Raw genomic sequence first — 22,631 nt, forward strand, 5'->3', positions numbered from 1 at the left:
ACTGATTAACACACACTTCTCTTCTGGGGTGGTTTCATCAGTAATTGCTGAAGCCTTTTCCCCGTACTCCTGTTTCAGAGGATCATAGTAAGGGAACAGTTTGTAGCAGCGGGGGCATAATTAGTGATAGGCCTTGGACATGTCATACTCTGTTAGTCAGCCTCGCTTTAATTCCTTTGTCTCCTATCCGCTCTTAGCATTCATTCAGGCTGTGTGCGTGTGTATCTTTGCTTAGGCGTTGCGGTGCGTTTATGCATACGTAATGTATCGAGTGAAATTGAATGTGACCCTATATAATAGTATTATGTTAATATAGGAAAGATGTTTCGTCGGGATGACGTTGGCGCTTCCACGCTCACGTTTGTCTTTTTGTGTGCGCCTGTACTAAGATACCTGTACGAGTGCCCCTTTTGATTTCCTGTTGAGCAAAAGAAAAACACATCATTCTATTTTGCCTTTGTCTCTCCAGCTGGAAAAGCTTCAATATTCAGCTGCCTCGCGAGGCTCCTTTTTCTATATTTAGAGGAAGTCTTTTGGGGCTTTCTGTCTAGCAATTCCCTGTGGCAACAAAATTCATAAAGAAAATAAATGTTTATGATGCCAAAAGGTAGACTAGTGATTACTGTCAAAGGACACTTTCGGGAATAATTAATGTGTGTGTGTGTGGAGTTTGCAGAGAGGTTTCTCAACCTCAGCTGTGGATGTGAGGGCGGATGAAAGCCGCTTTGAGGATACAGTATGTGGCTAAAGGAAAGCTCTTCCTCCACCACCTTTCTTTGCTTTTCTCCAATTTTGCCTCCGTCCTTCATCTCCCTCCTTTCCGCCCTCTCTCATTCTGCTGCCACTCTACCCATGCTATCTCATCTCGACTGCTTCTCCCGACCCTCTGTTGTTTCCTTTTCCAATTTTCCCCATACATCCTCCCCACTTTCTCTCTGTAGCCTCTCCTTCCCATAGCTGTTTTCATGCCTGCGCTCATCTGCTGCAGCGTTTCTCCCTGTCCTCCCTCTTTTACTTTGTGTCCATCTACTCCTGACCCCTCTCTTTTTTCCCAATGTGAGGCTGGCAGCACTGCCTAGAGCACGATTAGCCCGAGAAACCATCTGAAATCAAGGCTTGCACAGGCATTAATTAAACTCCATGTCTAGTGTGCCGTTCGTATTTCTAGTGTGTGTAGTTAGTGCAGGCTTGTTGCTTTAAATCAACATTTCAAGATGTAAAATCATAAATGTGGAGCACAGGGTTCAGGTGTGTGCCCAGAGCCATTTCAGGGAATATTCCTTCAGCCATAGCACATGGCACCTCTGCACATAGCAACCCGTGTGCTTCTGTTCTCTCATCACGCTATATTAGCTTTACAAAGAAAAGGGGAAGAAAAAAAACTCTGCAGTGTGTTTGGAAGTGAACCTTGAACTTGAAGTAAAGTCAGCAAATAGCCAGACTTGTTCGTCTCCACTCGATTGGATTCTACCTCACGTAACCTCCTGAGCAGACCCTTCAGTATGAACCATTTATATCCACGATGAACTAGCTGAAGTTATTGGTTTAGCAAGACACATTCACTAGAAAATACACAGTAACAAGCTAGGTTTGTAATTCCCTCAATGGCACTCGGACATACCTTGCACTGCAGAAGGTCTGTGCATTATAGTATCATACCAGTGTGTATAGTAGCTTCATGTTGCGCATAGTTATCAAAATGTGTTATTGTTCAGTATAAACGTAAATGGCATGTAATAGAGATTTCGTCAGGGCTGTGCTGTTATGACTCTCGCCCCTTATCCTTTCCACAACCTCTCATCAGGACACAGACTTTGACTGTGGCTTCAGACATCAGATGCACATCAAAGTCCACTGGTTGCACAAAGCTTTCTTGTGCTTGACGATCTTAAGTAGGCCTAATTTTCTGGGTAAATTAGGACTGCTTTCAAACGGACAAATATGGCTGATTTCAGATGCCTAGCTGTGTTCATGCCAGCAGAAAAATGAAAAGATGCTTCTTAGGGAGACTAACAGTTACAAGGACATTTTGGAGTCAATATTGTGCTGTAATGTGCTTTTTCAGGGGATTTATTCTGGTCTCTAAAAACTATTAACATTGCTTCTCTAAAAATTTGTGAACAAACAGCACATTTTGGTTTACGTTTTATCTTTTGTGTTCATCCTCAACAAGTGTATACTTCTTAACAAAGCACTTTGTCTGGGGATGTATCGGCTACTTTGTTAAGCTTAAGTATATCTTTGTGCAACTCACATGAGACAAGTCTTTATAATGAGGACTGACCTGGCTTACCTTCGTGCAGCCAGTGCCATATCTTCCCTTAGTTCAAAATCAATCAATACTCATCCAACAAGAGATTTTGTCTCCGATGGATGTACTGTATCCTGTACATTCACTGTAAAGCTTGCATTTCTCCCATGTGCCTGTGCTCGCTCATGCCTCCAGCATCATTTTGCCCGATTGTAATTCACTGTCTACTATTTGAGGAGCCCAGGCTGCTTGTTTGCTATTGATTTTATTTACAAGGCTTCTATATTTTACTCCGTGCAAATCAGAGCAATTGTTTCCAAGTGCATGAATGAATCAATGCTTCCCCAGAGCCCGCGCTGGCGACCGCATGCAGCTCAATACCTCCAATTTATGTTTTAATTACGATGATCTACTAAGTGTTGGGAGCTCAGCTCTGCTCTCACGATCAGTATCAACAAGCCTTGGAGTGTGCATTGTACTGTACATTTGAATTCTACCATCTACAGAGGCCCACGCTGGTTTTTGACTGTCAACTATGCTGATTTGTTGTGATGAAGATGGAGAATGCAGTTCCAAGGATGTTACGCCTTTTTTGCTGACATGGTTAAAGTTGAGTGAATCCTGAAAGAACAAGAAAAATAAAACGAAAAAGAGAGCTCGTAAGCATTGCATTTTTTCTTCTTTTTTTTTTATATCTACAGCCCTGTTTATATATTTTGGGAGGCCCCAGTAAATAGCAGGTAGTGGTTTATTTTATGATTTGCAATCAATTGTTCAGACACGGAGTATAAAAACAGCAAATGCTCAGTCCTGACAGCCTTGTTTGGCAAAGTAGCTCCAGACTGGGTTTTATGCCCCTCAATTTCCGTTCTGTACTGTTTTTGTTTGGCAGAACAGTTTATCATTTCATCACTCACCATTAGAAGTGATTGCTCAACTCAGTGTGCCATATTAGTGCCTTCTGGCAAGCCTGAGAAACATAAATTTCATGGACTCCTGTAATTAGGGAAGATCAATAAAAGGCCGTCTCTTTGACTGCTTCCCAGGACTATAGCTGCACTTCTCCTTGATCTTGCTTCCATTACAATCACAATGTTATGACACAAAACCACCATCAAATCCAGAAGAAAATCTTCAAGGTGGACTTTCTACAATACCAATGTGAAAAAAAACACTTTTTACAACATTAATGTGAAGACATACCACACCATTCACGGTGAAAGAGACCACCAGGGGTCCACTCTGCTTTCAGAGATTTTTGTCTTTCTTGCTGTTGTATCGTGTGCCACCATTTGCAGATGCTCCACCAGTAATACCTAATATAATGCAGTAGAAAAACGGCCCCATAGTGAGCTGCTGTCAAGCCTCTTAAGTTGATAGCTGTGTCTTTGCACACTGCGGGAAGAATCCCTTTCTGTCAAACAACAGCTGGTGAAGGCAACATGATGCGGAGGCCACGGACGAGTGAGCCATCAAACTCCGTCTCTGACAGTACTTTGGCAACAAGCCGCGTTTCATAAGAGTCTGTCTCACTCGGCTTTGCTTTTATGGTGCATGAATCAATGATAATTGTGCTGTGTTCTCACTTGAATGGCAGAAGTATCCCCCATGTGGCAACAGTCAAAAAAAAAAAAGAGGGTGGCGGGGGGGATGGATCAAGGAATACGTAGAAATAAGTATGAATGAAATTAATCCCAGATCCCCAGAGATTATGATTCATTAGCCGTTCAGAAGGCATTGGCAGATCAGTACCAATACGGCTAATACAGTACAAGTTATGAGCAGCGATGATGTTGCATTTATTTGAGTTATTATCAATGTATTTAATCCTCGCTGTGTAGCATGTTCCATGGGCAGTATAGATTTGATCAAACATGCTACTCGAAAGCTTTCAAACAAACTGTGATCAAATCAAAGCCCAAACAACCTTATCCCAAGCTCCATCAGGGCCTAATTCCATTCCAAACCAAGCTCCCATTCTCCTTTTCCCTTATCCCCTCTGAAAAGCCCAGTGATTAGAAGTAGACTCGAGGTTGACTATAGCACCCCCCACACTTCACCCTATTCCCGACGGGACCTTCTTGAATCCCCAAAGCCTCGGCCAGTTTATCAGCATCGGGAGATCAGGCAATCGCCCCCCACCCCCTTCAAACCGAGAGCCCAATGTGTTCAGCGGCCTTCGGTGTAATCTCTTTGGCTGTTGACAGATCTAGCGACAGGTCAGCTGTGATAACAGGATCACTCAGGTGGAGACAGGGGAGGGGACCACTAAAGAAAAGGGACAGAAGCTAAAAAGAGAGAAATGTGGCAAAGTGCGAGGCGAGTTCTTGCTGGTGAACTGGAGCCGGCAGTTGAGACGAGGAAGGGGGTTTTTGTGGAGCATTTGCGACGAAGCCACGGGACGTACCCAAAGGAACCAGGGACGGAGGGATTAGCTAATCAAAAACCATTTAAAGAAGTGATTCATTATTAATTCATTTTAAAGTTGTGAGAGTAAAATGCTCAACATTTGCTTCTTTTGAAATGTGATTTTTTTTTCTTCAATGTGAATTCCAGTCCTAATTTGTATCGACGAAACAATTGATCAAATAATCACAAAACTTCATTCACAGATTAATCAATAACACTACGAGTCAATACGATGAGCAGCTGTGTTTGTTGCCTATTGCAACTATGTCCAAACGTTTCCAGTATTTGGTCATTTGACAGGGCTGAACGCCTGACAAGGCACCTTTGGCCCGTCCGCCCCGCAAGCACTCTGACCTTGTATCTTATTAAAATGGCTATGGCCCATAGAGAAAGAAAAATAAGTGCAGCGGTGGGGATAAATAGTGGGAAAAAAACGAAAGGTGAAAGGCCATGCAAAATCGAGGAGCTACAGTGTCAATTATACGCTTGGGCATCCAGTTGACATGGTGCAACAAACACATGAGCCATTACTCACACCACATACACAAAGTTTTACAAACATATTGCGTTTGGGCGCGGACACACGAGCATGCATAGACTCTCTCGCTCCCTCCCCGCGCTCATTTTCTAACTCTCTCGCGCTCTAACACACACACGCTGAGAAGCAGCATGGTAGGCAGTGACACAAAGCTAATGCCTTGTCACACAGGCTGTCAGCAGATTAGCCAGTGGATTACACCCCAGCCATTAGATGTGCACGGAGCGAAAGGCCACAAAAAAATGGCAGAGAGAGTGAGGAGGAGAGGACAGAGTGAGACAGAGTGCGAGACCGGCTGTAATAGAGCATATATTCTGGCATGGGGGCATAAGAAGAACGAATGGAGGATAGGTTAAAGGAGGGGAAAGGAAGACGAGGACGAATATCGGTTAAGTAGCGCAAAGACAAAAGTCAAAGTGACCAAAAGGAGATGTTGGATGGGAACAGGTAAAGATAGGGTCAAGAGAATTTGCCGTTAAAGCAGGGGTAACAAGATTGTCAGACAGACAGGACACAGAAGGTAATAACAATGGTAGAGGGAGACAAACGAAGAAAAGCAGAGAGTGTGAGAGAAGGCGGGGAAGAGGCTCCAACAGCACATAAGGGAGCAAAGAAGAGGAGGAGAAGTTGTGTAGTGGGACGAGGGGGGAGGGGGTTGTAAATGGGACACAACCAAACGGATGGGAGGAGTGGAGGGGATGAGAGGGACATGAGAGGGGAGAGAAAGGGGGAGAGAGGATACGAGAGAGACAGAATGAGAAGGGAAGAGAGGGGGGAGGAGCGGAGAGGGATGGAAATGAAAGGCCCAGGAGTAGAGATTAGAGGGGATGTGAAGCACCAGAGGAGAGGATGGAGAATACGCTGCAGTACATTGAAAGCACGCAGCACGCAGATGAGACATTTAGATGGTGAGAGGTCGAATATGGACCTCGATGAGGAGTTTGGCAGAGAAAATGCAAAGATGGATGCAGTGAAGGACGTCGGGGTATAAACATTTGTCCTCAGAGTATCCAAAATCGTAATGCCATCCTTACGGCGAGGCCTCAGTGTGTGTGTGTGTGTTTGTTTGTGGCCTCAGCTCAGACAGACATGTTGACATGTCACAGTAGAAAACACACAGGTGTAACTAATACAAATTCATTGTCAGGGCATGATGGGTATGAGGCATACTGGCTCACTGTCACGCCGTCATGGCTTACTGGGACGTTTGAATAGAACGGAGCTGCCTTTAATGTTATTAGCAACACCTGTGCTTTTTTCCCCCTAGAAGTCAAAATGTCTGTCATAAAAAATAATGGCCTCTATTATATTCAGGTGTGTTTTCTCCCTTTAAGCAGCCGAGATGATCTGGTCAAAAAAAACATTGCCCACGTCAGATTCATGCTTTGTCCGATGTCATAGTATCATGCACTGTTTGTTCAAATTTTTATTTTTTTTTCAGTCAAAATTGTAAATTTCAGATTTGATCTGATCCATTTGTAGAGCTGTTTTTTATACAGCGGATATAATGAAATAAAACGCCTTTATTAATATTATTACTACAACTTGCACTGATCTCATCGAGAGACAAGTTGACATATAACACGTGTCAATTTGTAGACACTCTGCTTCCTCAGGATGTCGCAAACTGCAGATGGCACTGTTGATGGCAGCAGTGTCAGAAACTTTCCGAGCATTTTTCAGTTCAACTTTTCACACGGCACTTGTGTATCACCATCTGCTGCGGAGAACCAACGCTGCTCTCTGCATTGTGAGGCAATGACGACGCTTAAGCATTTTCTTTTCTCCTTTTTTTCAATCAGTGTCTGCTTCCAAGTGGAGAGGTGTCAGGCCTTCTCAGTTGGTGTTTCATTTCATGATAATCGACTTGACTGCGCATACCCGTCACAGCCACCTACAGCCCCCACCACAAAACCACTTTGCAGATGTAATGGCATATAATTGTCCGCTGGATTTGCCTGTTAGGGGCTTCATTTCGAGCTGGTATTTGTTCAAGAATGGAAGAAAAGATGTCAAGTTAACAGGGGCTAATGGGACATTCTGATATCCATACAGACTGGGATTTGTTTTTCAGAAAAGCCATGAGAAGCAGCTCATACTTTGTCCACACAATGCATATGTTTAGTGTGTAAATTGCACGTATAGAAACGTGCTACGAGTTCATAGCAGTACATTCACTGATTGTTCTTAGGAAGGGCCTCATGTGCATTTGTGTTTGCATGAACGCCAACATGGGCGTGTACATTATGTGCATGCATGCATACATTTGTGCGTGTGTCGTTGACAGCCAGGCTGATGTCATTCAGGACCTTTAGCTGCTTGAGTGATTTGACTGTGCGCTGTGGAATGAGCTGAGTCTCAGAAGTGCTGGAGGGAGATGGCGGGAGGGGACTATATGTGTGAATCCCCGCTGGATATTAAGACAGTTTATTATGATAAGCCTCTGTGTGCCCGCGTCCTCCACATAAACATATATTAGTTCACACATAAACTCATATGCACATATGTAAAGACAGAATGACAGAAGGGGGGCAGATGTAGAGACGGGGACAATTATACAGAGACGAAGAGGAAGAAAAAAAAAGCAAGCGATGCTCTGAAACGCCTGATTCACACATGCACAGTAATTGGTTCGTAGTTCACAACCTATAAAGACTAATTCCACACCGGCATATCCATAGCCATCTCATGTGGGAGCCGTTGCACCTTTTAAGCCGCCTCTCCCTCAAAGCGGGCCCAGATGTAAGTCAAGGGGCTGATTTGGATTAGCCAGAGAAAAAAAAAAAAAACTCATTTCCTTTGCCATTTTACGAGCATTTAATTTGAAACAATTAAGATATTACGGCGCTGCGGATTCACGACACAGAGTGACAGCTGGAAGCAATCCCATAAACCCCTGAGCCAGTGAATGAGGCACCTTGCTTCTCTCTTTTGCTCCACTCACCTCTTCCTCCTCCGTCTCCTCTGTTATTCCATTCAAGCGTTTACCTCAAGGCCCCGTTGAGGTGAACGCGCCGCCTTTGTCTCAGCTGAGATCTCGCCGCTACCGCCAATTACGTTAGCAGCTCATAAATGCACCAGTTGGCTGATGATAGAATGGCCTAATTTCCCAAGACTAAAGGGAGGAAGTGAGCACAGAGGATGTTTACCTTCTGGTTGGCTTTTTCCATCGCACCTTTTATTGCATTATTGGATTTATAACATAAGTTGTATGACTCATCTTAGAAGGAATTAATGAGAGAGAGGCGAACTACAGGGGGCAGCATATGGCAAGCTGAGACGCCGACGCTGTAAACTCTGGCAGTGTGGTCAACATCATGAAAGAAGTGATTTCCATAAACTCTAATGGACATATTTGAATTGGAACGCTTGTTTTGGCATCAATCAGATGTTTAATTTGTGTACTTTGACAACACATATATTGATGTCCTATCTGTCCTCCACTTGAAGAATGTTGTCACTCCCTGACTTCAAATTCAAGTCAGCTTCAACACTCACCCATCAATTCACCTCCTCCTCCTACTACCTTCCTCACTGGCATAGAGTGGCATCAGCGGTTTGAAATTGATGAAGGTGTGTTTGTGGGGAATCACTGGCCAAAGGGAGAAAGGGAGAGAGAGAATATATTTTGGGGTTGAGGGGGTTGACAGATAGCAAGAGTGGAAAAAGCTCCTTTTCATGAACACTGAACTGTAAAATGGAGGACCCACTGCAAACAATGGCCGTGATCAATCGGCTACGGTGAGAGTTTTCTCGTAAATACCCGATGCCAGCCCGCACATGTTGAAAGACAGAGGGGGAGAGAGAAGGGGATGGAGAAAGAGGTGAGTGGAGGTAAGAGATATAAACAGAGAGGATGTGTGTCACTATTAGTTTGGGGAAGGAAAGTCAGAGAGGTGGAGAGCAGAAAGAGCTGACGGAGAGAGGCTAGTGAATGAGCAAATAACTGGGATAAGATGATGGCAGGAAAAGGTAGAAGGCTTTTAGAGTAGGGAATTTTTAAATATATGAAAAGGACAATGAAGAGGAGAGGAGGGAGTTGGCAGGAGTGCATCATTTTCGATCGAACACAGCCGTGCAAATGCAGGCAAGATGGAACATTTGAAAGAAACAAAGAGAATGGGAACAGAAACAAAATTATCCAAAGTGTTGCATTCTACTTTAGTCAATAAAATTAAATAGAGAAAATATCAAATCACAATTCCCCAAAGCCTACGATGTAAGGTAAAGTATCCAAGGATTGTTTGTCATCAGAGAATCCAAAACCCAAAAATATCCTATTCACGAAGATAAAGGACATGCAATGTGTTTTCTCATTTAAATAGCTAGGACCTTTGCCTAATAAGTGACTAATAGTTAGTCAATAATTGAAATTGCCATTGATTCATTTCACAAATTGATTAATCAACTACACATTCCAGCGCTACAGCAGCTTATGATATATGTACACGCAGCACACAGAGCACATGCTCATTGTTTTGGGATGTTTTGCATTCGCCAGGAAACGACACACAATATAACTCACAAGCAGAGCGGCTAATGCATCGATCAGTGCACGGTGACAAATGTTCCCCGCTCCGAGGAGTGTGTGTGAGTGCTTCTTACAATTTTACTGCTTGTGTAGAAGTCTCTCTTTTTTTTTCTTTATAGGAAGCACCCTCCTCAGCTGTGAATGCGACTTCACGCAGGTTGACAATTAAAGAGTGAAGCGCTAGCAGGGTCAGGAAAAAGGGCCTTTTTGGCCCGTCTGTCATCCGCTCCCGCAGGGTCGTCCATTTTCTTGACTCCTCCTCCACCTCCATCTAAATTTCATAGTCACAGCCAACTTGGTTAAGGGGCTCATACATCAAGCACCGAGCCCATTTGCATGTGCATGCTCACACTGCACGCACATTCAGACACAGATTTGCATGGTTTCACCGGACAGGTGTCCTGAGCGGAGTTCCACAGAGGGACTCTGTCAGGCAGGAGTTGACTCAATCTGTCTAAGCTCATTTCCCTCGACGCTTCTATCTCTCTTCGATTCTCTGAGCAGGTTGCTGCACACCATGGCTGCTCATGCCGTCCCAGTTGATCTCTTAATGGACCTAATTGCTTTTCAGCTCATTGCACCCCATGCCAACAATAAACTAAATCAAACCGAGGTCCCAACCGCGAGCCTCACCGTGAAGCCGATTTCGCTTGACATCATAATAAGGTGATATTGACTACTCATGACTCAGCAGTTCCAGTACAGATCAGTAAGCGCATGCCTCCCAGTAACAGGGAGGAGCTGTCCAGGTCAGGTGAGGGTTCAAGTTGCCCTCTTTAGAGTGCAGCCTATTGGGTTTTCATTGAGAATAGGTGATATATTATGCATTATTGCACAGTAAACTATGGATTATAAACACTAACATCCACATACATGCGGCACAAACTGTAGCCATGTCTGCTTCGGTGGTCTCACGACTGTGTCCTTTGCTATAGTGGTGTCATCTTGGGTACTCCAGTCAAAAGCTACCTGAAAGCTAATCAAAGCTGATCAAACGCGTAAGATAAGCCCACAGTCAGCTCCTCCGATCTAAGGCAATGTCACACGAGACTAAACATGTCGTCAGCTTCACCAGAATTTAAGACTACGTGCAGTCAGCTCTGAAGGTATTGTGACACCAGGCTGCAGTCAGCTGCTCCAAATAAAGTTAATATCTAACGTAAAACTGTTGGCAGCAGCACCAGTGAGAGCTAATGTATTACCACAATGCTCTTTGCTCACTCACCTCTGTTTCATGAGCGATGGGGCCCGACATGAACCCAACGTTTTCTGACAAATTCAGTTTCATTTTGCATGAAAATGTCGAGGTCATATATTGCTCGGTACCTTTTAAAGTTAGGAACATTTCAAATAAAATTGGCATTGAAACATTTTTACTTTGACGGCTGTCATGATTTCAAAGTTCTGTCGATCACTAATTGAATCATATAGATGCTCCAGATATAGCTGTCTGACATCAGAACCATAAATTAACCACTTCTTTCCTATCATGTACATAATAATGGCTATTAATGTTCCTGAAAGCACGGCTGCACGGTTATCCATCAATCACATCTGACAGATTCTAAGAAGGAGAGCGGTATAAGATGTCTCGGCCAAGGACTACACTTGGGTGTTGGTTTACATTTTTCCTGCCTTGGAGATGTGTGTAATATCACCTTGGCATTTGTCGCTTCACCCCACACACCCCCACTCCACCCGCCACCCCACTTTAACTCTCTTGACTGCTTGGGCAGCGGCCATAAACAAGTCAATCTCAACACATTGGATTAGATTTATCCGCTTAAAATAGATTGTTATCCTGAGGAGCGTGAGTCTCGCTTGATGGGGAAATTAATTTTACGATGACTGGTTTACTTGATCAGGGTTGCGAGGGAGGTGGGGACTATAAATGTATCAACTCTGGGGCGTGAGGCGCTGAACACAACAGACCTTGTTTTGGATTCAGACAAGTTGTCTCTCTTCTCTGCCGCATTATACGTGGTGTCGTCTTTGGGAAGCAAAAACTAGAGTAATGACTTGACTGACAGTCATTTGTAATTCGCCAACAACTTGTCAAGGGTGAAAAGGCCTGGACCCCAGGCTATAGGGAGATTGACAGTGAACGATATTGTATTTTCACGTCTGTCCGTCTCACATTAACTGCGACATTGACAGTTTTGTTTCCAGAATTATAAATAGGCTGTGTGATCAGAAGTACATGCAACTTATTCTGAAATAAAATCCTTTAAAAATAGCTGTCGGCCCTCCCAAATCTAAAATGTTAAACTGGGATGGCAGTTATTGGATTGAGTTACAATGGAACTGACCTCAGCCTATTTAGCAACAACATCCAGTCTGAGCCTTCTCCTTGTTGTGAATGGATCTGACAAGCATCACTTAAAACATTGTTGTTTTTTCTGCAGACTAAAAGCAAACAACTTTCCTGGCAACTTAAAGAACAACACGATTGCTTTTCTAACCGTGATGCCTGTCTGTTTGTGAACCTTTATCCCCACTGGGATGAGCACTGCACCCTGTGAAAGAAACCCAACCAAATCTATAAATTGATTTGCTTTATACAGTAACTTGCAAAGTCCTCAAGGCCACCTCGAAAGACGGTGTTGAGAGAAAATGCACCGTTTAAGAAAGAGGTATCCACCGATTCTAGCACCGTGAAACAAAGAGGGTGTCAAGGGCTGAACTTGTGTTACAGAGCAGTTTTCTAAATAAAACAAAAGAGTCACACCTTTGGCTCGCGGGGGGTAGGGGGGGGCACACTTGGACACAGCAGTGCTTTGAGCAAAGCCTCTGCTGAGATGCTCCCATGTTGATTGTTATTAACATTGTAATATTACCATGTTCACCGTCTTAGTGGAGCATACTACCACTTGCTAATTATATTAGTGTTTGGTCGATGTCGAGATACTTCACAGGAAACATACTTTGACCTGCTTGTGGCGCTAGAAGAAAAGTAAGACCATTATAAAAAGATAAGATATTTCCTCTGGGGACCAATAATATCAGTATAAAATTAAATGGCAATTCATCTAGTAATTATATACAATATATTTCACTTTGGTTTTGAACTATTTATGTAATTACAAACAGCACACTATTTAAATATACTTGTGATAGTGATATTTCACTACTAATGAATATTAGCCCTTACTTAACACATGATAGAATATGGCATTCAATTATTCTTTCAACCCACTACCATTTTCAGTATCGAAAGGACCAAAAAGAAAGAGATAACTGAACAGTCTTTTGAAATAAATGAGAATATGCAATGCTAATTATGCTTGTGAAATCTGAATAGTGACTATATATTTACTGTGTGGGCAGCTGCATAGAAAAAAGCACATACAGACAATTTGCTCACATTATTCATTAAAGCATATGCATATTGATACTGTATAAACTTTGTAAATTTGCATTGCATTTACACCGTACATGTCAATCAGCGCTACAGTCAGTGCTACACTTTTCCTGACCCCACACATGTATGGATAGAAACATGCCTGAGGCAGTATATCAAACCGTGTTGCCTCATTCAATAGTAATGTGGTGTCATTGTCAAATGAAAAAAACAAAACATTTGCCATGTGAGTTAAATGGCCTTCTCACTGTCAAGAGTATTAATAGGCCAACTTCAGCACGCGACGATGCTGCGTCTCAGCGCGGCACTCCTGTTTTCTCTGTCTTGGATCCCTATTATTGAAGGACACTGGGTTTTATAGACTACCGTGTCCTGTTGGGGCGACAAAGTTCAGCCATGATAGGCCGGGGAGGAAGGCTCTTGATGAATCCCACCCTTGCACACATTTATCAACAAGTGCTGCAGTATCGCTGCGAGAGCTTGTGCCAAGAATATGAAAGCACAAGGTTATATACAGAGTGGAATTAGAAATCTAATAACTAGTGTCACCCACCACTCGTATTCAAAGATCATGAATACATTCGAGGGATTTGAAAAAAAGTGAGACACCCCCTACAGGCCTCAGCTAAAGGGGCTGATAGCGGTTTATTATTATTGGATCCATGTTAGTCTTGTGCACAACAGCGTTCCAGCCTTCAGTCTCCAAGAATATCTTACAAACAACTGCTTTGGTGGAAGTTAGATAATCAGACGTGTGTGATCTTCAGTACAGTTAGCCTCTAGACACAACAAGCTATCCCTCCCACCGTGTTTTCTCACAGCCAGCAGTCAAGGGCAATAGTTCACGAAACAGTAATTTCATCAAGTTTCTCCATTGTTCATTGTCACAAAACCAGCACTTTCTTTTGGCCTATAAATCTGCATGTGGAGGCGGTATCGGGTACTCTGCCCTTAATAAATGGAGCTCGGTATAATTTGTAGGTATGAATCACAATCACAGTTACTCAATCAGATACATGGCATGTCTGAGTGGAGGCAAGAAAAACAGATGTGCTGACTGCAGTAGTCTGTCTCTCCGAGTACTTTTGCTGGATGCTAGATGTTTGGTGTCTGCGGGGCTAGGTTGTTCATCAGAGAGCTTGGGTTGCTGCCACAAAAGCAACTTTCCTCAAAACACAATTGGTCATAGTCATCTGTCTCCCCGGGCCATTGCTGCTATTTTTCTGGAGCCCTACATCGGAGGACCCTGCACTTGACTGTGTTAGCAAGAGCAACGTTGTCCCTTTATGCATTGTTGTGCACAATTATGTCTTTCCAGTAGCACGGATGTGAATCAATCACGTCTCGGAATCATTACATGACACTTGTGATCATTATACATGGTTTATAGAGGTTACTGCTCAGCTTGGCTGCTCTGACAGGCTGACCTTGAGTGCACGGTGCAGTGTGTGAAGGCAGCTTTCCTCTATACTGAAGCGACGCCTTTGATAAAAAATAAACAAAATGGGAGATGACAGGCATGCACACACACATCCACGCCCATCCTGACAACAAAATCAATATAATATCTCTGCAGGGACCTATAGTGTGGCTTTTAGTGATGAGTTTGTGGTGATCATATTGTACATGTTGGCATTTTCATGGAGTTGGCACCAACACTACTACCACAAAGCATCTACTCATGGCAGGCTTTAACTCTCACTTGCTTAAAAAGAAGAAAAGAAAAAAGAAATATGAACAAAATACAAAAAATGTTAACTTTTTATCAAACATATCTATGTCTGAGATGAGCTAAACAGCCAGCCCCAGCCTTTGTAATACCACTTGTTCCTGAAGAGGCGATGGTGAGCTACGATTATTGGATTAATTCCAAAGTAGAAAAGGACTTTATTTATATTTTTTATCCTCGCCGCCAACAAGAGACCGCTTTGCCGGCAGGAGGGCAGGCAACAGTTCTGGGAGACTTCTTCAGTTGGCGGTTAGTTGTAGCAACTAGCTGCCAGCCAGCTCGAACCCCAGTGCCGGGACTCAGCGGCGTGCTGTGGTCGCCTAAGCTGAGCCCAGGGATCAGACTCTGCTCTAGCTCTGCCAACTGAAGGTCTGTCCCCCTGGGACGACCGGCCGGCGGAGTGGACTCCTTCAGTGGTGGAGAGGACGAGTGGTTTCCTTGTTTATACCACCTTGGAATTTTTTTAATCTCATGAACACACTATCAAAACATACAGGGTTTGCTCAGCCAGCGGCACAGTAAACAAAACAGATGGTGAGCATAAACAGAAGGCCGAAGACACACCTGGAGATTATGAGATAGCTGTGTTATTATGACCCTTGCTTAAGAGTTTCAACAGTCTGGTGAAATGTTGCTCATTTGTGCCTTTTGTATGATGTTATAACAAATGTCTAAATTTAGATTATAAAGACAAAGTAGTGGAGGGGAAATGCTGCCCCCTGTTCGTTTGGATTATGTGAACAGACGTTACACGCTGCACCTTTAAGGACCAGCAGTAGAAAGTGAAGTATATTCACTTTAGTACTGAATTTAAGTATTCTTAATTGTACTTTCTAATCATCATAGGCAAACTATGTTTTAATTTATTGCAATGTTTTACTGTACTGGAAAAAACATCTATCGAGAATATCAAACAATGCCCCAGATGGAATATATAACATGATCCAAACTACATTTGGATAAAGAGCTTTTTAAAAAGTTGTTTTCTTGTTGTCTTGGCCCGACAAAGCATGAATTTAGACTTTAAAAAAAATAAATGTTATACCTTTTTTGGCATCACGATGCAGGTATGTCTCCATCCTTTCCGTCTGTTTACTGGAATCGAATCACCTAATAGCGTATCATAACAATGCATTTTTTTCACCTTCAATTTTCTGAACCATTTTCTCTAAATTCCGATGCAATGTGCTGTCTCCTTCATAACACCACAGCTGTAGTATCACTAACATACACAGACATATGTGGGGTCACACATGCACTCATATTCTCACGGGTTTACCAACTGGAAAAAAACACACTCACCCACCAGCTCATGCACACCCACCCACACCTTGAGCAGAACAAGAGTAAAGATATGGATAAAAGAATGTTTTTGCAGAGTAACTTGTATACATTATTGGTTCTGAAGGCAAAACACACACACGAACGCACGCACAGCCATGGACATTCCTGTAGTGGAGTTCGGGGGTGATCCAAAAAAATTGGAAAAGTGGGACCTTGCTGTGTGACGTCACCCCACCTTCTCTCTCTCTCTCTCTCTCTCTCTCTCTCTCTGCAGAGTACGGACGAGAGAGAGAGAGAGAGAGAGAGAGGGAGAGGGAGAGGGAGAGAGCGAGAAAGAAAGAAGAGAGAGAGAGAGAGAGAGAGAGAGAGAGAGAGAGAGAGAGAGAGAGAGAGAGAGAGAGAGAGAGAGAGAGAGAGAGCGAGGGGGCTGTGTGTGTCCCAGCCACGCCGCACTCTTCAAACACAAGCACAGTCTCGCCACGTTCAATTCAATGACGATCTAACGAGTCCAACTCAGACAGACCCGAAACCCAGAGAGAATACGGCGCGCACACACGCTCCCGCGCGCGGGGTTTTTTCGCCCCGAATATCGTTCAATGCGTTGGTGACGGACAACTCAAAGGAAAGAAACGCAATAAGAGCGAACAGACGAAGAAGAAGAACCTGAGGACGGATTTCTTTCTTCCACGTTATTTCATTTCCCCAGGACCAGACTGTCAATACTGGATGTAAAAAACTTCTCTTTGCGCAGACAACAACACACACAAAAAAGAAGAAAAAATAAAGAGGAGAGAGCGAGTTTCGAACTGACGGCAAAATGGTGATAAGGTAAGAAAGCGTGTTTAGAGACAGTGAGTTTGGAGGCTGTGACAGTCGCTGCTGAAGTCGCTGCCGCAGTGATTTCAGGTGCACGCAGAGCCGTGAAGTTGGGTCAAACATATGAGCTGTACCCAGCGGTACCCACTGTGGGACCGGCTTGATGCTGATAACGCATACGGTGGATGTACTGCGTTGTGTTTATGAGTACAGAATACATATTGTTTTATGCATAGTTTATTATTATAGATGCGCGCAACCGAGTCAACCGAGCGCTCTCCGATCCACATCACAGGATTGGTAGAAAATACCACACATTACGTGTTTATGGATCTACTTTGAATATATATCTTCACATAAACTACAGTCTGTCATGTTCAGGTGGAGTATTATTGTGCGTGTGTGCGTTGAAATCAGTTTTTTCTTCAATAATTCGCAGTAATACACACATATGCGTTGCTTCATTTTTGCGTTTTTGAAGCAGGCTACATTTGATTTGTTCTCCTTTTTGCGTTAACATTTCATTCTTGTATTGTATTATTATATTTGTTTGTCAGCGTCACATAAAAACAGTTCATGAAGTGGACTCTTTGAGAGTTGTGGAAACCTTTCCAGCGAACTACATAGTGAAGAATGTTCAAAGAGCCTTCCTGCAACTCTCCAGAGAGCTCTCATCTCATCCGTCTTATTTTTAGAGCATGTTTGTTTGTTTTTTCCTCGCGGGGTTTAAAGTTGACTTTGCCTTTTTTTCCGTCTTCTTCTTGTTTTTCTTAAATTTTTTATAAAACTCACATGTTTCAAAATAAGCAGTGACGTATCAGTGAGGCATGCGGAGAGCCAGTCAGTCACGCAACATGCCCTGTCAATCAGGTGAAAGTGAACCTTTATTTCCAGTAGAGCTGCACACCACCTGTGCTCAGTGCGCCAGTTGGGCCACTAGGGGACTCGTTGTGCTCAGCCAGTGAGGGGCACCAGGAGAGATGGCCACTATGGAGAACACAATCTGAACACTATTAGGCACAGTGCTTTCCAAAAACTCACAAAATGACTGATTATGTAGCCATTAGCTGGCTGAAATGTACGGTTAAAAAAAATCCGCAATTCTTTCTTCGAGGCATTTGGGGTGTAAAAACAAAAGGCCGAAGGAAGTCTATCTGACCATGTGGAAAGAATTATATCATCAATTGAAAAGGCAGTGAATGAAGGTGGAGTAGGCCAGAGAGGTATTCAAATGGCCACTGTGTGTGTGCGTGTGTGTGTTTAAGCATGCAAAGTAGTGTCTGTGTTTTTCCTCAAGCAATTCCCAGTTTAAAGCCAGTAAGCACTTCCCAGCACCCCCCACTGTCTTACAGTGTTTTTACAGTTTCCAGCTCCAACCATCAGCAGCCAATTTTGACACGCCGCAATTAACGCCCGTCACCCTCCACGTTCAATTTTCCAATTTTGGCCGTTGCGACAAAGTGTCGCTCGGAAGAGGAGACGGAATGGATAAGGTGGGCGCTCGCTCGCTCAAAGTGCTGCCGCCCCAAAGTCGCTGGAGGGAGCAAAGTGTCTCAGCCGAGGGAAAAAGCGGCAACGCGGCCATCTTCTCCCAAGCCCTGGTCTTCCACTTGGTGGTTGTTCTAAATCCTCCAAAAGCAAATGTAGCTTTTTGTGAACATTCTCCATGTAAATCATGAACAGGCAATTCCTTGTTATAGTGTAAAAAGGAAATGAAAGGGGAAATGAGTTTCACCAGTGTGTGTGTGTGTGTGTGTGTGTGTGTGTGTGTGTGTGTGTGTGTGCGTGTGTGTGTGTGTGTAGGCTACAAACAGTTTGTGGCATGCAAGCCATTAAATTGACAAATGACATAAGGGCTTAGAAAATGCCTATAAGGGAGTTCGGCCATTTTTTGCGTGTTTTCCGATCTACTTTTCTCTTCAGCTTCTCTGTGCCTGAAGCGCGTTCTAAAATCACATCCCACATCTTTTGACAGTGTCCGGAAGGGACAACGCAACTTTTAAGACTGAACGTTAGAGAAAAGTCGACTGTCTTTCAGATGTCCTTTTTTACTTCTCCAATGTGCACTCACTTGCCAAAGTGTTTCTTGCTGTATGCAGGTTAAACGTTAAGCTCATAGACATAAGCTCATCGACGGCGGTGTATTTAATGTAACAGCCATCTTGAAGGACTGCGGGATCTATCACCGTTCCTTCATCTAAGTCCTCCTTCGGCAGAGCGAGCCAAGCCCTCTTACCAAGAAGTGTGCCTGCACCTCGCAGTCCCATTGTCTTAGCACAGTCAAGTAGCTCTGACTCACTGGTGTATTTTCAAGTGCAGACAAAAAGAGCGAGGAAAAAGTTTATTTTTCTGTGTGTGTGTGTTTACGTGTGTGCCTCTGCCCGTGCGTGTGCACTACTTCAGGAATTCCAGGGCCAGGGCCCCCATTACGAGCGTGGAATGAGAAATCAACACTTACATTGCAAAAATGGATACGTAAACACAGAGGCCACAATTATCAGGCGCCGTGGTGTTGGAGCTGAAGGAGATGGAGTGCCAATAGGTCTGTTAGCAATCACCCCCCTCGCTGCCCGCCCTCTGTAATCCGGTGGGTGTATTCAAGCTTATTTTGTGCCAGCAGCAGTCCTTAACTACCCACTGACTGACTGGCAGGCCGGCTGGCTCTCTGGCTGGGCGGGAGGTTTGCGGATGCATCTGGGGAAGTTTGACTTGTAGAGGTCATGTCGGAGAAAAACAACAACAACAACAACAAAAAGGCAGGAGGCAAGGTGTATTCCCACGTGTTAGCATGCGCCGTGCACGGACATCGGTTTTGTAGATCTCGCCGTTGGGTTCACCGATGTACATCGAGCGCCGTACGCCAGGGGGGCCTCCAGCCGACCACGCCGCCACTTCACAGAGCGGCCGGCTTGATGCGTTGTGACAAATGAGAAAGCCGTTTGATTTCGCACAACACTGAGCTGCACTCCAGCATAATGAAGTGATCATGACTTTACCCTTGGTTCACTTTGGCCCCGGTCCCGCTGTGTTTTTTTTCCCCCCTCGATTCAATCGCTTCACTCACTTATTTACTTGGCAAGCATTTCCTCCAGTAACCTCTAGTACTGCATAACTAGCGTCAAGGGTGGGTTGCTTGATAAAAACCACCGCTACGGGGCATTGGTTTTACACATTGGGGAGCGTGAGCATTTTTTTTTATTTTTATTGATATTCAAGTTGCCACTGGGTTGGAATAATAAGCCTATTTTCACGCCCAGGCAAAATCACCTCTACTGTCCATCACCCTGTCATGGCAAAAAGCTGAGGCATAAATATTATTTTGCAGGGGAGGGAGCGCAGGGCTATAGCTGAGCTTGTTCTATACTGTGTGCTATTCTTATTTTCTCTCTGTCCTTCCTCATATTCTTCGTTCTTTCCTCTCTGTCTCCGATGAGTGTCATCAAAAATGATGTATCATGCAAAAAAAAAAAAAAAAGCCCTGCCATCCCCATCCCTTCATCCTGATTTCACAACGTGCATCTCCCTCGGGGTGTGGGGAAGGGGAGGGGGGAGGGCTGCACTTGTATGTACTCTAACGCACGCATCATGGCGTCCATTCCAAAATGTTGCAACTTAGCATTGGGTACAAACAACATTAGCACGCCTCGCCTGGACTAGGCTCCGCCTCCAGTCTGTGCGTACAGGGGAGGTACCGACGCGTCAGAAACATAGAGGACTGCTTTTCCGCCCCAGCTGTCCTTCGCTAGCGGATTGGGTTTCAGGGGTTATGATTGATGCCAAACGCCTGTAGCCAGTTGTGAAGACATAGAGGCGGAAGGGGTATGCTGGTATGGCTTCGGATCGGGGTCAGTGGCCTGGAATTCTGCCCTTGACCTCCATTTTGGATCAACCCCCCCATCTGGCAACTAACAGCCTGTCACGATTAGCACTTTGGGGAAGTTAGTACTAATTAGAGAGAAACTAAAGAAGAGTGATAACGCAGGTTTGAAATATCACTGGAATAAAAATGATGGGGTATGTACATATTTTTCAAGACTTTCTGATCGTGTTGCAACCAAAAACATTCTTTCTTTTCACGCCGTCCCCATTGTCTCATTTTCTCTTATCTTAATTTTTGGAAAGGCTGAGAGCAGAATCCACTGAGTTTCGTTTGAATAACCTGCAAAATAAAAGCTGGGGGAAGAAATAGAAGTGGCGGTCGGCTCTTTGCATTCATGTCACACAGCTTTATCAAATTATTCCACAATAGCAGCCACACAAGTGATGGAATTTCAATTAAAGTTTGACAGTTTTAGAATTTGTTTCTGCTTGCAAGAGAGCCAGTGGAGGGTTGTGTTTTATAGGTTGGGAAGGGAGGGGTGGTGGGGTAGTTAGTGGATGACAGGGAGGGTCTCCTACAGAAGACATCTTTTCCAGTCTATATTCTCCGTCTCCCTCCCCCCCACCCTCCAAACACTTTTGTTCAGAGGTACTCTGCGGTGAGAGCCTGGAGCTGGGCAAAAAATGGGGTGTTATGATGAAGGTCTCTGCAACAAGAAGTCAAAAACGAAGCCTTTTGCTGATAGGCTCTTTCCAAGAACAAATATGCTACCTGCTGTGCCAAATAGAAGGGTGCAAGAGCTAAGTGCAACGGAGGGGTGCACAGCACAGGCTGGTGGCTACCTCGTAAACTCTGAATGAGCAACAGTATATATATATATATATATATATATATATATATATATATATATATATATATATATATATATATATAGTCTGAACTGCTTCGGGCTGAATTTGTGAAGCATGCAAGTTCCCAATCACAGTATATATACTATGATAGAACAAATCTAAGATGAGACAAGACATTGCGTTTGTTGCTGCAGCAGCTTTGCATAAAATATTTTGCGTCAGATGAGCCTAAAATAAGATCATTTGTATTTGTTGGCCATTTACATTTCCCAGACTCCCACTAGAATTGGCAAAGAGGAGAAAAATCCATTAAAAAGTGCAGTGACATTGCCACATAGCAATTTCACGAATGAGGAATGCATTTAATAGTGGATGGATTTTTCATAATTTGGAAAGTGTTTCCCCAATTCGTGCCATAATTCTTGAAGTGACACGTGTTGTAATGGGATCCACTTGGCTCACAATCCGGCACCCACATGTCCACAGGGAGACGTTTCAACATGTATGGGTATCTCATGAGCAAACTGGGAAACACTGATTACCGTGAGCGTTTTCTAAATATTGGTTTTGTATCAACTCATTCATTCTTCCCTTTTCTGGAATTCAAATTCAAATTCCTGCATCACTGCAAGGTTAGGAGTCAACGTTTAAATTCCGTGTAACCTCAGCATTCCCTCCCTACTCAATCTGCAATTATAGCTCGCTGCTTTGAAGAAGCCAGGCGGAACTAAAATGACTTTTCATGTCCGGTATAATGACTGCCATTTGGAAGCGAACATGGAGAGAGAGAGGGCAAGAGAGAGTGAAAAGAGATGGAGGGAGGGGCTGTAGCAGGGAGAAGGAGGGGGAAGGGGGGACAATCATTGGACGAAAATGGCTTAGGTCACCTCTGTTTCCGACTAGACGGCTCAAACCCACCACCTTTCCATCTGTCATTCCACTCAGATGAATCTGCCACGTCTTGCTCCTTTTTCTTCCTTTGCCTGTGCTGCTCACTGAAACTTTCACCCCCTTGTCCCTGCCTGTCTCTCCCTGCCATTG

General features: G+C 43.9%; 1 protein-coding gene across 30 annotated transcripts in view; it reads left to right on the top strand.

The window, feature by feature from the left end:
• The window catches only part of LOC137791982 (receptor-type tyrosine-protein phosphatase delta-like), a 332,202-nt gene that overhangs the window by 192,362 nt on the left and 117,209 nt on the right, over positions 1 to 22,631 (top strand). The window contains exon 1 of one of the 30 annotated variants that reach the window (XM_068587245.1): positions 16,555 to 16,931. The exons of the other annotated variants lie outside the window; for them this stretch is intronic. The gene's annotated coding sequence lies outside the window, so the exon portion shown is untranslated. Of the gene's footprint in view, positions 1 to 16,554; positions 16,932 to 22,631 lie in introns of those variants that run through there. 30 annotated transcript variants of the gene reach the window in all.

The sequence above is a fragment of the Clinocottus analis genome, unplaced genomic scaffold (assembly GCF_023055335.1).
Source record: "Clinocottus analis isolate CAN_PGR_092001 unplaced genomic scaffold, fCliAna1.0.p SCAF_21, whole genome shotgun sequence".
In the NCBI taxonomy this organism is placed as follows: domain Eukaryota; kingdom Metazoa; phylum Chordata; class Actinopteri; order Perciformes; family Cottidae; genus Clinocottus; species Clinocottus analis.